Source organism: Strongylocentrotus purpuratus, unplaced genomic scaffold (genome assembly GCF_000002235.5).
Source record: "Strongylocentrotus purpuratus isolate Spur 01 unplaced genomic scaffold, Spur_5.0 spur5_scaffold_21, whole genome shotgun sequence".
NCBI lineage: Eukaryota > Metazoa > Echinodermata > Echinoidea > Camarodonta > Strongylocentrotidae > Strongylocentrotus > Strongylocentrotus purpuratus.
In genome coordinates this window covers 1,771,661-1,790,636 of record NW_022145607.1, presented here as the reverse complement: position 1 = coordinate 1,790,636, position 18,976 = coordinate 1,771,661, and positions in this window count along the sequence as shown.

Below are 18,976 nucleotides of genomic sequence, written 5' to 3'. Positions count from 1 at the left end.
GCTCGGGATCGAGGGAGAGGCTGCTGGATATCACGGAGCCGAGGTAGGTGAAGTTTTCAACCACTTGGAGGGTGTAGTTTCCAATGGAGATGTCGGGAACGCTGCGTACATCCTGGCCCATGATGTTTGTTTTCTTTAGGCTGATAGTCAGGCCAAAGTCTTCACATGCTTCTGAAAAACAGTTAATCAGCCTCTGTAGAGCTTCCTCAGACTTGGATGCCAAAGCCGCATCATCTGCAAATAGCATCTCTCTAATCAGGATGCTCCTCACTTTCGTCTTCGCCCGAAGTCGTGCAAGATTAAACAGTTTTCCATCGCTTCGTGTGTGTATGTACACGCCGTCTTGAGATGACCTGAAAGCGTGTGATATCAGCACAGAGAAGAAGATCCCAAAAAGCGTGGGAGCAAGCACACATCCCTGCTTCACTCCGTTCTTGATTGGGAAGGGGCCGATGTAGAGCCGTCATACTGGATGGTGCCCTGCATATCGTCATGGAAGGATACAATCAACCTTAGCAGTGTAGGTGGACATCCTATCTTCTGTAGCAGATTGAAGAGGATCTTTCTGCTGACTAGGTCAAAGGCCTTTGTAAGATCGATGAAGGCAATGTACAGTGGCTGTCTCTGCTCCCGGCTTTTCTCCTGCAGTTGTCGAATGGAGAATATCATATCGATTGTTGATCTTCCAGCCCGAAAACCACACTGCGATTCTGGGTATACACGGGCTGCAAGCGTTTGCAGTCTGCTCAGGATCACACGGGCAAATGTCTTCCCAACAGTGCTTAGGAGGGATATTCCACGATAGTTATTGCACTCACTGCGATCCCCTTTGTTCTTGTACAAGGTAATGATGTTATCATCACGCATATCCTGTATAATGGTTCCCTCTTTCCAGCATTGGCAGAGAAGCTCATAGAGATGGCGTAGAAGATCTGTGTCCTTTCCGACTTTGATTATGTCTTAGGGTATGCCATCTTTTCCTGGGGCCTTACCCGAGGAAAGGGAGTTCACAGCCTTTTTCAGCTCTTCTAAGGAGGGTTCACTATCAAGATCTTCCATGACGGGTAAGCTTTCAATACTCTCAATGGTAGCTTCATTGACCTCAATCTCCCGTGAGTACAGCTCTTGATAGTGCTCAATCCATCTTTCCATTTGAAGCTTTTTGTCTGTGATGAGTACGCGTTACAGCCTCTCTCCCCAACAATAGCACAACAAGAAAATTAGGATGTAAACAGATTTCATTTACGCATTCTCTGTAACTTTTTTAATCAGCTGATCGTATATTTGTCTTTGTATGTACAGTGCGTCCCAGAAAAAACGAAACAGACTCTTATTAAGCCCTATTTATCTGAATTCAGTTTCCCCCTCTCGCGCGATCAATTTCGTGTGTACAATTATATAATTTAAGAGTTTGCCGCTATTCTCTCGAGGCCGCCATCGATTTCAAGCTTACCGCTCATGATGGCGGTCTCCTGCGTTTTCTGTAATTTATCTTCTTTCTTTCTTTTTTTTTTTTTTTCATTGAAATTATATTTGTGTTTGTATGCATCTTATTCAATGAACTTAAAAATGTATAATTATGTAAAATGAAGAAATATTTGTTACTTTATGTATATGATTATGTTTCATTTTGAAAATGCAGAAATAAAAACAAACAAACAAACAAACAATAAAACAACGATAATTCTCTGTTTCGTTTTTTCTGGGACGCACTGTACATACAAAGACAAATATACGATCAGCTGATTAAAAAAGTTACAGAGAATGCGTAAATGAAATCTGTTTACATCCTAATTTTCTTGTTGTGCTATTGTTGGGGAGAGAGGCTGTAACGCGTACTCATCTGCCCGCAAGGTATTGTTAGATTTATAAGAAATGTAATTTCTGTTCTTTACTCGGTGGCAAAACTGCGGGGGAATTGGGCAACCTTCACCCCCCCCCCCCCCGCCCCCACATCGAATTGAATAATTTGAAAAGACTGAAATGAACTTCATAACTAACTAAGTGGATGAAAGTTCATGAAATGTTATGTAAATAGTAATTTGGAGAGAAGCTCGCTATATACGTCAAAGTGTTACATTTGTCCTAGGGGGGTTATTGTCCTCGGGGCCGGTAGTTGTCCTTGAGGGGAGGGGGGGGGGGGGGGGTAATTGTCCTCGGGGGGTAATTCTCCGGGGGGGGGGTAATTTTCCTGGGGGTGATTGTCCTTGGGGGTAGTTTTCCGAGGGTAATTTCCCGGGGGTGATTGCCCAGGGGGTAATTGTCCTGATACGCATGCAAACTCGTGCATCGATCTTGCTGCCTATGTATATAATAAGCGTGACGGTTTCCCCAAATATTGATAATTTCGATAGGCATATCTCAAACTTTAATGCGGGGAGGAGGGAGCTGCAACCACCACCCCGTCGCATCGTATAAAGCTCTTGGTATAAGCTTTTCATATGGTTCTCTTTGATTTACTGGTGGATTAAGAGCTACACTGATTTAAAGATCGAACGTAAAATCTTGTTTAATAGAGATGTGAATTTGATGTAAACAACAGCCACCAAATTTTACTAACTCAAACCAATTTAAACGGACTTTTTACAGTTACAACCTAATAATTTCTGCCGAACAAATTTGAAAGATGTATGAGGATATCGGGGTTAGTGTTACATTGTCTCAACTTTATCCTATTATCGTTTTCACTGGCGCCTTCTCTCCTCATGTTCACTTGTTTTTTCTTAATTTGGAGGGGGTACTAAAAAAACATTTTTAAGAGGGAATATTTCTCCATAACCAATGATTTGTTTATGCTGACCGGCGTGACCGCTCCTTGAAACAACTCCTTGTTATGACCAGTTACGACTATTAAGATTTCTTGTGATGGTTATTGTTAAACAGATCGGTCCCGAGACACACTTATTGATCATGTCTGATTGGTACACGTCTGTATAACCGAATTGCGAGCGCCTACATGTCCACACACACACACACACACACGCGCGCGCGCGCGCACACACACACACACACACACACATACACTCACACCCTCAACACCATGAACACATATTGTTACGTTGTTTACGCAGCTGGGCTTATGATTAAAAGTAAATAATTATGATCAATGGTAGATATCTGTAAAGCGTATACATGAGAAAAATGTCCTTGTAAATATATTCTGCATGAAGAGGACAATTTCTGTGGAAGCTTGTCCTAAAAGGTTTGAATAAACTGGAACCAACCAACCTAGCTTATACTTGAAAATGAAATAAAAGAGTACTATGATATCATACTTTAGTTTTCTTTAATTCTCACCAACATACCACCTATAACCGAAAAATTCCGATAACAATTATGAATCCATCATTGAATGAATTATTAAGTAATACAAATATGACTATCATATTTATTCATTTCTTGTCCTATTGACTCTATTTTGCCTTAAACATCTCAACATTTTGTGCATCTTATTTTTCTGCTTTTATACAATTGAACTTATTACAAGGGTTGGATCGCACTTTGAACTTGCTGAACTAGATTTTGCCACAAGTTTAATAATAATAGTTGTGATTTATAATTATAGCGAATAATAATCATCGATGACAATCCTCTATGCGCTGTACATCATTTCATTCATACAACTTAAATTTTTAGGCCCACATATAAATTATAGATAATTACATTACAATCAAATGATATTCTACTACCTCAAATAATAATTTCTTTGAAAATAGATAAGTTTTGACAGCAGTCTTAAACATTGCAAGTGAGTTAGTTTTTCTTATCTCTAAATTTTGTAGAGAATTCCGGAGTATAGATTTGATTTGATTTGATAAGGTTTTATTCGAATATTCAACGATACAGCTGGAGGCTGATGCAAGTGAATTTACAAGGTAAAAATAATTCCATAGACATAAAAATATAATTATATGCTTCAACACTTTTAAATGAATCCAGATATAAACAGTACATAGTAAATAAATCATATATAATGAAAACAATAATAATATTTAGTTTGGTTTCCATTCGTGGATATGAAATAAATAGAAAATCAAAGGGTGTAAGATCAAATACACAGTTTGAGAGTCGGTGCAGGACATTTTGATAATGTATTAAGAAACAAATTATTATTGATCATTAAAAAATTGAAACTAAATGATTAAACTGTAACATTTACATGAAGTATATATATTCAAAAAATAAATCGATAAAATACAATTATTAAATATTGTTATGTATGATCTTCATGAATACGTGATGTAAAACCCGGCTTGAAAACATAAAATTACATTTATTAAATTACATTTATTAAATTACATTTATTAAATTACATTTATTTAAATAACATTAATAATTATTGCATTAATCAACTTGTATTTATCAAAGTTAAATTTAAAAAGTCAGATAATATACATTTTCCTTCTGAGTTGCATAGATTGGCAATGAGAATATCTTTTATAATAATTTATCGGATAAAAATTGCATTAAACTTAATTATATCTCTAAAAATTACATTTCTTTTCTCAAAATAAAATTCTTAAAAACTGCATTTTATCAAAGTTCTATTTATTAAAATCATATTTATCAAAACTATATTCATAAAACTACATAAAAATTCAGATAGAGTTTTAGGATTAAATAGCTAGACCTATATGAGGAGTTCGGGATTCCTATTTAGTAAACGAACAATTGATGGGATACTAGAATTGTAGTATCTTGTGGTCCTGCATTTTGGTTCATGGAGAAGATGTGAGTTCCGTAACTGCCTTCCAGACAGTGATCGTCGGGACTTTGGAAGAAAGTCAAGATGGCGAGCTGACGTGAGAAGGTCACGTACAAAAGAGAAGAGAAGACCTTCTCGTCGCGAGTAGAGAGAATCAAGACGGAGGTGATCCAAAGCACTGCGGTAGGAGTCATACCCACCAAGGATGACTCGACAGACCCTTTTCTGCACACGTTCAATGTCATTGGATTGAGCAGTGGTCAGTGACGAGGACCAGACAGGTGATGCGTATTCAAGTACAGGTCTGATGTACATAGCATAAATAGCAACCAAATCAGAGGTCGGAAGTCTACATTTTCTGAGGCGATATACAATGTAGAGACGTCTGCTAGCCTTCGAAACCATCGCTGAAATATTGGTGTCCCACTTTAAGTCGGCTTGAAGATGGACACAAAGTAGCGTGAGGTGGTCGACCACGGATAAGCTGGTATCAGCGACTTGGAGTTTAGGAAACTGCACTTGCTTTACGAACGAGATATTCATGACACAACATTTAGTAGGGTTGGGCTTCACGGAGACCGAACAGGCTATGTTGCCATACGTCTGTCACGGTATGTGTGTTAGACCCATTTAGTAGGCGTATAAAACAGAAAGAAGACGATGATGCGAGGATGATCTCAGGTTGCGTTTTGGTGTGTACTGATGAACGAGTGTGGAGAGGGCGTAATTCTGAGCTTTAAACCATAAAATTAATATCTCAAAAAGTGCACGTTTTTCAACTGGTAACCAATAGAGATCTAACAATATAGGTTAAATTGGGTCTCTATAGAGCGAGCGCCTGTTATGAGCCTTGCTGCTGTGTTCTGGATTCTCTGAAGACGATTCGATTGGTTTTGTGGTAGACCATGTAAAAGAGCATTACAATTATCAACATGGAATATGATTAAGGAGTGAACAAGGATTGCTATAGATTTATGATTAAGATAATTCCTTATCTGTCCAATTTTGCAAATGGCCGAAAGCCCGAGACAGCTAATTGACAACTCTTGGTGATGTGATCTGACATTGACAGATGCCTGTCCTGTGATAAATGAAATGTAGCATGTCAATGGTATTGGCCTGTTATTCATTTTGAGTGCAGCCACAAAATCACACAAATTGTGGATTCTGGAAAGGGAAAACATGGACATTGATCGTGTTGGATGGATGTTCATATGTTCGTGTATTTACTAGGTGGAATTCTGTATTTTCAGGGTGGTTCAATCTTTATCTGAATCCCGTTCTGTACCCGTTTTGTAAGTGTGGGTTATACAAAAAATGGATGCGTTTATGCGTGTATGTAGGTATGCCTCGTGTGTCATTAATGGGTATCCTATTTCATATTTGTTGTAATGCTTTATTTTGTTTCAATGTACATTCAATTGAGTTAATGTGAATGGGAAAGGAAAGAATCATTGATGTTGCTGGTCGTAATAAAACTATAGCTATTATGGCATGATTTTTTTCCTGATTACTCTCATACTGCATTGTCTCATTTTCCTTGTGTTGAGAACTCAAAAAACATTTTTCGTTTTCTAGAATAACATAAAACTAAGCAATTTTTTTTGCGTTTTAAAGGTATAATGTCCCATGTGCAGGCCAACAAAATGAAAAGGTTAAATTACAACGGCATTTGAAGTATAATACTAATTTAGAACTTCCCTAAAAAAAGGGGGGCTTGAAAATGTCTTTAAGTGGGAAAATAAGAACTATCAGTGCTACCAAGTAATAGTCTGATTTTTTGGACCATTGTACGAAAGGTCGTACGTTTTGTGATGTGCAAAGATTCAATCAGTTTAATTTTGGCCATTACAAGTAGTGGGTTATTGATGTAGACAAATGCTCATGTACCCTTTACAGCTCATTTCACGTATGTTATTGTATTGCCAAAGAAGAAGAAAAAAAGCAAGTCAGTCATCTTCGCCCTGGACTTCGCTCATCTGGCCTTACTCTCTAGATGCCCATTTCTCATCTTTAGGGATATGGAGACCGAGCATTTTCCTCTATTGCTCCTCACCTGTGGAATTCCCTCCCATCATCTATTCGCGAAATTGACAACCTTGACCACTTCAAACCTTCACTCAAAACTCGCATCTTCCTTCAGATATTTAAATGCTAACTTTATTGGAGGAGCTCGCGCCTTTGAATGTTTTTTAAACAGATACATGGCGCCATACAAATGCTGTGAATCATCATCATCAATAGTGTATAACAGTGAAGTCTAGCACACTGTGAAAAAGTTGGGCAATATTTTACAACACATTTGCCAATAGTCAACCCAACCATCTATTGGGCAAATTGTTTCTATTTTGCCCAACAGCTGGTCAAGATTTTCCCCACAAGTGGGCTACCGTAGTCGGACAGTTGAAGGGTCCTTTCTTTGCCCAAATGTTGGTCAAAATACGAACAAATTATGCACGTGTGAAGTAGGGTACTTATACGTTTGCCAATACCACTGGGCAAAATATTGCCCAATAGATGGTTGGGTTGACTATTGGCACAATGTTGGGCAAAGTGTTGGAAAAATATTGCCCAACCTTTTCACAGTGCAAGTAAACGGGTTTCCTTGCATAATTTGAATATTTGGACACTGCTAACGTTTAAATTTCACAGATAGGACATATACATGACATATTCATAATTCCTGCAATTTTCTACATAATTTGATGTTGGCTGCAAAAGTGACATAGTATCTTTAAGGAATGTGTAATTCAAGATAGAAATAATGCCTTTCTTGCCCTGTGGCTATTTTAATGAATTAGATAATGTCTAGAGCAAAACAGACTATAGTTAAACATTGAACATCAAGATATGCATTAATTAATTAAAAATAAATCACAGCATATTATGTGTCCATTGACATTGTTTTGTCAATGTATCACCGAAATATTGCATCAGGAAGGAAGAAGATTAGTATGCTATATTGAAGTTATGTCCTCCTACTTATTTCTAACATTTTCCTTGAGGAAATAAGATATTTCATGTTAAAGAAACCTTTTGCACCCGAGACTGGAAGTGAAGTGTGTCTACAATAGTGTTTTAGCGTTTGGGCAGGCGCGGATCCAGGGGGAGGCCGAGCGGGCCTTGCCCCCCCCCCCGCAAAAAAGAGAGAGAGAGAGAGAGAGAGAGAGAGAGAGAAGGAAAAGAAGGGAAAGGGAAAAAGGAGAGAAAGGGAAAGAAAGAAGAGGAAGAAGAAAAGAAAGGGGAAGGGGATCGGGGGCCGAAAGGGCCTTGCCTCCCCGCCCCACCCCAAATTCAAACAACAAGAGAGAATGAAGGAAAGGGAAAGAAAAAAGGAAAGGAGGAAATAGAGGGAAGGAAAAAAGAAGAAGATGAAAAGAAAAGAAGGCCAAAAGGCAATTGCCTCCCCCCGGCCCCCGCTAAGAAAAAGAGAGAGAAGGAAGGGAAACGGAAAGAGGAGAGCTAAAAGGGAACAAACAAAAAAAAGGAGAAGAAAAGAAAAGGGTGAAAATAAGGGGGAGATCAGTTGCGGTTAATCCAGCCAACAACGTGTGGATCGGGGGCGAAAGGCCCTTGGCTCCCCCCCCCAACAAACCTCAAAGAGAGAGAACGAAGGGAAGGGAAAGAGAAAGAGGAGAGAAATGGAAAGAAGAAAAAAAGGGAAAGAAGAAAGGTAGGGTAGATCAGTTGATGTTTTCCCGCCAACAAGGTGTAAATCGGTGGGAGGGGGGGGGCACTGGCGTAATGATAGGGGAGGGGGGTGAAATTCGAACGTGGTTTATTTCTAATTCCATAACGACTCCACCCAACATCCCCCTTCTCTCTTTTACTCCAACTCCTCTCTCAGGCTCTTACCTCCCCTCTTTTTCCTCTCTTTCATCCCCCGTTTCTTTTCTTTCCCTTTTACGCTTTTTTCTTCTTTTTTTCCTTTTCTTTCTTTTCTTTCTTTCCTCTCCTCCCTCTTTTTTTTTTCTATCTTTCTTTCTTCTCTTTTCTTTCCTTTCTTTTCCTTTCGTTCCTTTCTTTTCCTTTCTTTCTTTTCTTTTCCTTTCTTCTTTTCTCAGTTTTCTTTCCCTTTCCCTCTCCTTTTTCCCCTCCCCCTTTTCTCTTTTTTCCCGACGGCAGCGCAAGTTTTCCGACAATATCCTGACAGGTGGGAGGTGTCGCACCCCACACACCCCCCCCCCTTTGGAGCGCCCCTGATGGTGATTTGTTATACCCTAACTCTAAATTAGACCTTCATTGAATCTATTATCCTCTCAGATTTAGCATTAATAATACTAACATAGAAATATGTTGTATTCCTCCAGCACACAACACATACATAATCTCAGGTGTAAATATCGTTTTAGGAAAACCAGTATTATCAATTAATACTACAATCTGCATGTGATTTACCTATAATTATTGCACTATTATTATGCTTCGACTACCCGTATGACATATAACATAGAAATGTAAAGGAATAATCATAAACTATATACAAGACAAGAAATATAGACTAAAGAATATTGATTGTCTCTAAGAAATGTGATAACTTCCACTTATGCAATATACAGCAATACATGTTGTATTATAATTAGCCAATCAACATCCAAACATCAACCCTTAAATACAATAAGGCCTATGGGATAATTATGAGCAGGTTTATTCGATTGAAAACTACCAAATAATAATGGTCAGACAATCCCTTGTGCCAAGCAAATGCATTTCCAACTTCTAATCTGAGCTCTTAAGCAAACATGCCTCCTATTAATCCCCCTGTCCTAGCCTAATGGAGAGTGTTGCTCAACAACACAACATGAACGAGAATATTGGGGAAGAAAGGGAGAGAAAGAGAGAGTGTGTGTGTGTTCCCCTACCACGAGTGAGGTTGACCTCTGTACAGAGTGACCCAAGAGAGATAAGGGAGAGATGGAAGAGGGGGAGAGATCTACTCTGTCGTTCCAACACTATGTATCTACACTGGATCATACACATTATCACAATGGCACTGTTGCATAGTATATCACCTAATTTGCAATTAGAGTAGGTTCTGAATGATAGATTGTAAATCTGGAAACTACCATTCATGATATTAGACTTACCTTTTCTTTACCAACCCTAGACTAGCTTTATAGTATTTACAAACTCCAATACTAGGTGGAGGATAAACGTTTATATAGCAGTTCGGTACCTCGTTTATAATTTGACATACTATTCTTTGCATCAGAAAGTTCCAACCTCAATGGAAGTACTCTTACAATGTATACTTCTTTTCTGACATAGAAATCAAAGTCAATACTTTTAAGAACGGTAAGAGTACCACGTGCGTCGATCACCACGTGCCCGGCACATTTTTGCTTGTCTGCGCTGTATGCACCCACCGTACACACACATTAAACTCCATATTAAACAAGGTATCTGATTGGTCGATCAATTCCAGACGCATGCGCAGTAAACAGCATCCGTCTGGAAAAAGGCACACGTGTGCTAATAAAGTAACAGGCGTGTGCTATCGCACCTTGCACGCGCCTGCTAAATAACAGGCGGTGATTGGTCAATTTAGCAGACGTGTGCCGCGTTCCATACATCTGGGGCACGTGAATAAAGTCTCCAACGGCTTTCCATATTGTGTAGTGTCACCTTAACGGTTCATGCTGGTAAGGGGAATGTATGGTTTTGAAGCGGGTGCAATTAAGGCACTCGGGATGGATTGTAATGCCATTGTAATGCCATGATTAATACTAATAATGGTCACAACCGCATGGACCTCTGATGTTTTGCTAGCTGTGCACATTATACCGGCGGACCATGCAAAGTTCAATACAGTAAGGATATAACTGTCTGTGTAACTTCCAATAAGCGTGTATGCGTTATAAATAGTACATTGCTGCCTGCAAATATTAATCATGGTATCTTAAGTAACATCGCATTCATTCTGTGTAGGTAGGTTCAAACGGACTTTTATAATATGTAATCTATTTCCAGGTATTCGATTCAATTTCAATTCAATTTTATTTCATTCAGTTAAAAAGACAACATTACATATAACAATCACCTATATATCATAAAATGCACTATTTAAGAACATATTGGACAAGGACATAAACAAAACTGAATAGATTTCAACCTGAAAGAAACATAATCCTTATATAAAGGTTGACCATTTTTTATAATAAAAAATATAAAACATATCCGTTAATAAACATTATACAATACACAAATCAAGACAACACACATACAGACAAATAAAATATGTCTAGAATTCAAATGATCAATTAACCAAAAGAAATGTATACCTACTTTTAAATACATTTACACTAGCAGAATTATGTATGTATTGAGTTAAAGTGTTCCACAGAAACGGTCCTTCGGAAAATATATTGTGTTTTGGTTTAGTACTGTACGAGTCAATAGCAAATGAAAATTTTGAGCATTTCTAGTATTATAATTATAAATATAATAATAATAATAATAATAACAATATTTGTAAAGCGCAAAATATACATCTCTAGAGATGCTCAAGGCGCATACAAATAACTTTAATAAATTAATATTCAATATACTTAACATTAAAGTAATATTTAATGTTAAATATTGCAGTTTAGTATAAACAATTTGGAAATTAATTAAATCAGGAAGCAGATTGTAATGACATTTAAAAAAACACCTGCTTGTAATAAATATACATCCCTATATTAATAAATGTTTAATACGTAGAATATTGGATTGGTATGGGCAAGAAAAGAAGAATGATTACTAATAATTCTTATTGCACGTTTTTGTAATTTAAACAATCTATCTTGATGAATTAAAGCAGCATTGCCCCAGACAATACAGCATAAAGTAAGGGTACACAATTGCATAGTATATCATTTTGAGAATACTTTTAGGGAGAGATTTCAATCTGAACATGACACCAATACTTTTAGAAAATTATTGCAGATGTCACCAATATGATTAGACCAAGATAGGTCAACATCAATAATACACCCAAGAACTTTGCTGAAGAAAATCTCAGAATATTTACAATACCAAGTTTGGTTGTTATTGAATCTTTATTTAGTTTCTTCTTGTTTATACATAGATTGACTCATTATCTTTTTAACATTTTATATCGAATCATCTACTTTAATTTACTTGAGCATCTTTGATAGCGAAAAAATATATTTCAAATCCGAAATAATGAAAACTACAATTAACACTTAGAATAATTTGTAAAAGAGTCATCGCTATGTTTAATATTATCATGAGAATTTTAACATGTAAGCTTACTGTTTGCTTAATTATCTGCTATGTCAATATTTCCCCTCATCAGCAGTGTTGACCGTGTTAACTGAATGTATCCCAGCTACCAAGGTTCACGTGTATCTTGTTCAAATTTCAGTCAAAGTAACAGGTAACAACTCACTTGAAAGGTTAGTTCTTGAACGTGTGTTGAAGAAACAAAATGAGGTTGAAACTATTGGCTTGCGCACGATCAGAAACAGGAGGGGTGATGTTCTTATAGTGGCAAATCAACTATTGGCACTATATGTCGATACACGCAATGCATATTCGCCCCAGAAATTATTCTCAATACAGATTCCGTTTGCAGAAATATGTTATTATCCATAATCCGAGTCCCATCTATAACCCAAGATACAATCACTTAGCCTGCTTAGATCTCCCTGGTACAAGTGGTGTAGAGTGTGTATGTGTGTTGCGTATTATCTCTTGGCGCACCCAAAAACGAAACTTATCACATGAAATGCTTTGCAAAGTCATCGTCATAGCCATGTAGCATATATTTCAATACATATTTATTGCTTAGTCATTCGGAAAAAAAACATTTGTGATGCAAATCATATATTTGGCCCGCGCTAGCTATCTGGGAGAGTACTATAGATTGGGGAGCTTAACAGAGACAGAGAAAAGGAGCAATACAGAGAGAGAGAGAGAGAGAGAGAGAGAGAGAGAGCGGGGGAGAGCGGGGGAGAGCGGGGGAGAGCGGGGGAAAGAGAAAAAGCAAAAAGGGGGAGGGGCAACGCCAGGATTTGGGAATCTGATCCCAGTTATTGGTAAGTTGCCGTCCCAATTATCATGAGTGAAGAATAATGAGGTAAATGCCAATATTTGTTGGTCCTATCATGGACCTCGACTGCCAACTTCAACTGTGGTGAGGTCAACGAACTCAAACTTGGATTTCGATGGGTGAGGTCTGTAACATAATGTATAGTATTCAAGCACAGACTCCAATGTGACACTCTGCCGCAATCCTAAAGCCTTGAGCAGAGCATAGATGTGTCGGTCTCTACCTGTATAAAACAACAGCTTAAGTAAAGTACATAATTATTGTAGTCATTTCGCAGTCACTGTTACGTACAACAACAAGGGTTTGTGCCTGTGAACTGGGAAACTTACGGAATAATATTATATATACTTTCCCAGAATCATACAGGTTTACAGGCACATGTTTTGCGAGGGGCTTACACCCTTTGCCTGAATATCAAATGTTCCAGGTTATGAAATATTGCGGTCGAGCCGAAAAAACATCTTGATGTGGTAAGACTTTTATTTAATCATCTGTGATAGGATACAGACTTGCAAACTCGCGCATCGATCTCGCTGCCTGGAAATAAGTTGATATAATATTGATAGGAATATTTCAAATTTTAGGGCGGGGACGGGAGAGCTGCAACCACCACACCCTGTCCCCGCCCCATCGTAAAGCTGTTAGTATAAGCTTTTCATGTTAATATAGGTTTCTCATATAGTTCTCTTCGATTTGCTGATGGATAAAGAGCTATACTGACTAGCAGATCAAAAGTTTATTATTGTTTAATGGAGATGTGAATTCAGTGTAAACAGCTACCTAATCTTACTTACTCCAACCGATTTAGACGGACTGTTAATAAGTACAACCTAATCATTGGTACCGAACAACTTTTGCCAATATTTGCCTTAATCAAAATAGCGAAACTTTGCTGACCGTACCTTTTGCAGTTCATCAACAATCACGTTAATCACATATTCACTGATACCATGCGTGCATAAACTAGAAAATGACTTAAAGACTTGCCAAAGGTTTACAAGGCATAACAACATATATCACATGGAAAATTTCGTCCATAATATAGATGGCAATGAACTTAAAAGTGAAATAAGTGATAGGGGTTCTGCTGTTCATTTCCAATGAACTGAAATACATTAGATGGCCTAAATTGGTTCATTGTTGCAGTATTCGACTCTCTCTCTCTCTCTCTCTCTCTCTTCCCCTCACTTTTTAGCTCTCTAATACGCTTCCTCTCTCTCTCTCTCTCTCTCTCTCTCTCTCTCTCTGTATGGGATAATGCGTATACATCATGACGGGAAATAGGCCTCAAGTGAGCTGGGGAACAGAAAAAAGAAAGAGAAAACGGGGAACTCGGGGAAAAACCGATAAAATGCGGACAAAGAATATCGAAGTTAGGAATCTATAAACATCTCTATTGATATGGAGCTACTCCTATTGAAGAGTCGGTCACGGTGAGTGATGTTATTTGGCACAACTTCTCGATTCTTTTGTAAACAAATTGAACTCCTCCTTTTTCCCTTCTTTTATTGGAAAGGGGGCGTCTTCGTTTTAAATTCTAATACGCAGTAGATGTATAGATGAATATGAAGGAAATATATATATATATATATTATGACATTCGATCAGATTGTATAGAGTAGGAATATCGCTATATCATTACTGATTTAAACTGTTTTCTTGCTATGAAATTTCCTTTCCTGTGTATTCCTCTTCCACAACTTAAAATGAGGAATATTATGTACGCCTCCCAAACTTAAACTGGTACACTTTATTTATTCTATAGGCGACACTATATTTTCATTAATTTTGTTCTAGTCTTGAACGCCTCATGAATTGCGAAGCAACTCGGTCTGCAATTCATATTAAACAATGATATTCTGAAATCGTTTAATTCAATTATCTAAATGTAAAATCTCGCACCCAAAGGCTCCATAGCTCTACCATCCACACATCTTTCCGCTGTTGTGATACTCTCCCTTTGATCTGAAGAGTAGACTAATGTTGTGTCTTCATCTCTTAGTACCTGGCTCTCAAAACTTCAAGTCCAATGTATTAATGTAAGTTAAATCCAAAGACCCGATACTAATTCGGCTATGCAAGAGAATGACATGTATTTATGTTTTTCATATTTTGCAATTTATGATCCCTTGATGTTATTCTTAATTGGTACTGAATAAAAACAAACCCATTATTATATTGTTATTTTTATTTTCTCCCAAGTCAGCTCCATATTATCAGCCACTCCCAATTTTTTAAAATTCGAATGCATTGTTAATGACCTCATATCATACGATGGGATTTCCTTTGATTCCAAGTCAAACCCATAAAATGTGGCCATTCTCAATGTTTAATTTTCTACGCACTTGCACAGCGCCCTCTTCACATCCATATTTATGTTCAATGTCCTGCTTGAGCAACATGTACATGTATTCACTTCTTTTATATTATCTAGATCTATAGGCCTATGCATGAACACAATTATAGTTGGCTCACTCCTTTCTTTTCCAATTTTAAGGAATAACACCAATGTTTTCAGCTGTTTAAATTATGCTTACAACTAATTGTCTGTTGAATCTAGAAAAGACGACAGGTTATAGTTATTATTACTCGTTTTCCTTTCCCGGCATCCATGTGAGTTTTTTTTAATTTGGTTGGCTCCGCTGTTCACTTTTTCTTGATTTTGTTTTATGCTGAATAGATCAATATTGTAATGATAATAATAATGATAATAATAACATTAATCATCATCGTCATAATCATAAATCTTTCTCATCTGCAATTTCTTTCTACTATTAAGTAATACATTTGTTTAATCCTATTTCGTTAAATGCAGCATTCGGAATCCCCCTTTTCATATACATACGTATACAAAATATACAAGACACTCTTTGCAAATAAAAGAACAAAACTATCGACTTGTTTCAGATTCAGATTTTATTGTACTGTTCATATACATGAAAAGTGCCCATTCTGTCATAATATGTCATAATAAGTTGTAACCAAATCTTGACACAACGCACATTATTTACTATGATTGTGAAAGACAATGCACAGGATAGATGCAAGCAACCCTTGAATCTTATTTTCCATTGAATATCAGTGTAGTGTATATGATGGTTAATACTTTTTACAGCTACCATACTTGAGTATGACACTGTGACAGTAATCAGTATATGTTCACCTCCATTATATAATGAAAACAACTGCCCTACATTTCTGTTAAACGCTTTCAAGATATTAAACAGAAATATCATTAAAACTCAAAGCATTATATCTTACAATATGAGTCAATGGATTCATTCATGATAACACTTATACAGTTATCTTATTAGCAATACTTGGTAAATATATAGAAATATATGTAAATCAGAAGAGGTTTACTATGTAATACAAAAACGAATGCTAGAAATCAAATCCTTCATCAATTTTACATATCGTCACATTGATAATTACCATCACATGTTTACTTTAATATAAATGCAGTGTCTATTCAATCAATTTTAATTCGATTCAATTTAATTCAATTTGTATTTTTCCAAGGTAACAACATAAAAATGTAACATGGTATCTTTTTACAAGGAATATAAAATACATAATGTAAACAACAAAAACAGTAATAATCGGAATACATACGTGATAAATATATGTAGACGTTGACATTAAAATGTAAAATTAACCATAGCATGAGCACTAAGAAAGGGGGCAATTGGAAAGAGGGTGATAAAGGTAGAAGGACAATAGATCGAGGTGGGGAGAGAAGGAAAAGAGTCAGCAGAAGGGGAAGGATATAGAGAGAAAAGGAAAGAGAGCTGATGCGAAATAAAAGATGAATAGGGATGATTGTAAGAAGAAAGAGAGAATATCATGAAATGATAAAGGTAATACACAAAAAGATTATAAATTCCCACTTTCAAATTAGTTAACACATTCGTATATTGACATGAAAGTGCAACAGAAGACGATTTTAAAAAAAAATTATAAAAAGAAAGAACCGGGAAAGTAGAAGGAAAAGAAGGTAAAACTGACATAGTAAGTGCTGACATAGTAAGTTCATGAAAAGGGCCTTTTTAAATATAATATATATATATAGACAGGATATGTGATGGTTTTCGAAATGGTTGATATTCGCATATTCCATTCAAACAAAGCTAAACTGCAAAACATACAACATTATAGAAGACGGAATATCAGTTTTCGCATTAGATTACAATGCCAGTTGTACGTACAAGACTTATATACAAATATGAACTTAATTCATACGGGCAATTTAATATTGCCATTGTACATGTTTATACAACTATTATCGTTATTCAATGTGAGCTGTTAAAGGCCGTAAATCAGATGTGCAAACAAAACTTGTAGAGGTTACATGTAGGCCTATACCACAACCATCGATTTAAGATCGATGGGGATAACGAATAATACAGTGGCCTACAGTCAATGGGATACAGGGTATATCGCACGAGCTAGAGAACATAATTATAACACGAGTTGGCACGACGACTGTCCACGTGAATGCATATGTGCTATTCCAGTCACATTGACTATCGCATCCTCACCGGGTACCTATTTTAAAACACCTAGGTTGGGAGGAGTAATGTAGATTAAATGCCTTGCTCATTGATATTAGTGTCGTGCAGGGCCTCGAACACAAGATGTTTGTATTTCCAGTCAAGTGATGAAACCACTCGACTACGACACCTCTATGATGATGATGGAAAAAGAAGCAAGGAAATTCCGTAAATTAAAAAAAAGAACGTTAATTGCGCTGATCCAACTGATTGTTAAAACTCGACAATGAGGAGAGAGAAAGAGAGATAGCTATAGAGAAGGGGGTTATAGGCCTATATATCTGAATTAGAGACTGGAGTAACATTTATTGAATTAAACAGTTTTTAAACAGAATTAATTTTATTTCAATAATGTGGACGAACGTCTGCCTAATACAAAGTTCAAAATAATCTAATTCTCGGATCAGTAGGGGTTTCATTAAACAACATAACAATAAGGATACATTTATACAACGCATTATATTGCCGGTTAAATCCCTTTGCCGCTGTACATGGTAATGCAGAATAATTGTATTCCGAAAACTAATTACAACAACAAATATAGCCATGCTCATAAAAATACACCAAACTTTATATAAATTGGAACATACGCAATAAACGAAAAGATAGATACATAAAGTAGACAAATTTAAGGCACATTATATTATTTACGTTCAAATTGACATGCAAACATTCTTTTCACTTCATGTTACATCACGGTTAAATTCAAGAAAATGGTTTCTAATATATATAGTTAGTCATGCGTGCAACAAAATAGACCTACATTGTAAATTAACGATGTATATGCAATTATTTATAATCTAATCAATATAAACAAAATACTCAAATTTCAGTAAACAATATTTGGCGTTACAACGATATTTTGCTGATACCGAATGCAATACTTATAAAATCATTAATCATAAGAACCTTTAATATGATACATGCAACAGTTCATACACAAGATATATTGGATAGAACAACTATACAGTATTTTATTTGTGAAATAAAAAGTGGTCTTCATTTGGCCTTTTTGGAAGGTCGATACAGGCCTTAATATACGAATAAATACATTCCTTCATTTCCTATCTGTGGATACAACTTCAAACGGTTTTGCCTATAACTCTTTCGCTTGTAGGAAATCACATGCTTACATCGTCAATATAAGCATATCAATAATAAAATCGTTTCTATGTTTACATTCCATTTTGAGAAAATCAATCTATATTTTTGGTTTAAGTAGTCATGCACACAGAAAATAAGCCTGCAAGTTAGCAAATTTCATGACCTTGTCCAATAGTGTGTTTTTGATAGATGATGGGGTATTAATAAATTATGATTACGTGGCTCAGAAAAGGGTAAAATAGAAACGGTCATCATTTTTGTTTTTACTTTTTGTTGGTTCGTTTATATAGTTGGTTCGTTTATACTTTTTGTTCTTTGTATGTATATTCATGTTATTTTTTATTTTTGCATTACCGTTTGCATATTCTGTATTTATATATTTTATTTTATTTTAACAAATTAATCTCACTTGTTCATGTTTGCCGTGTTTATAGTCTCTCATTTATAGGTTCTGAGAAGTAATAGATGACTAATAGATAAATCATAAAAGACAATTGATTTTAATGGCACAGAAATCATTTTGACAATGCCTGTTGCACACGAGGTTGCGTTTAGATT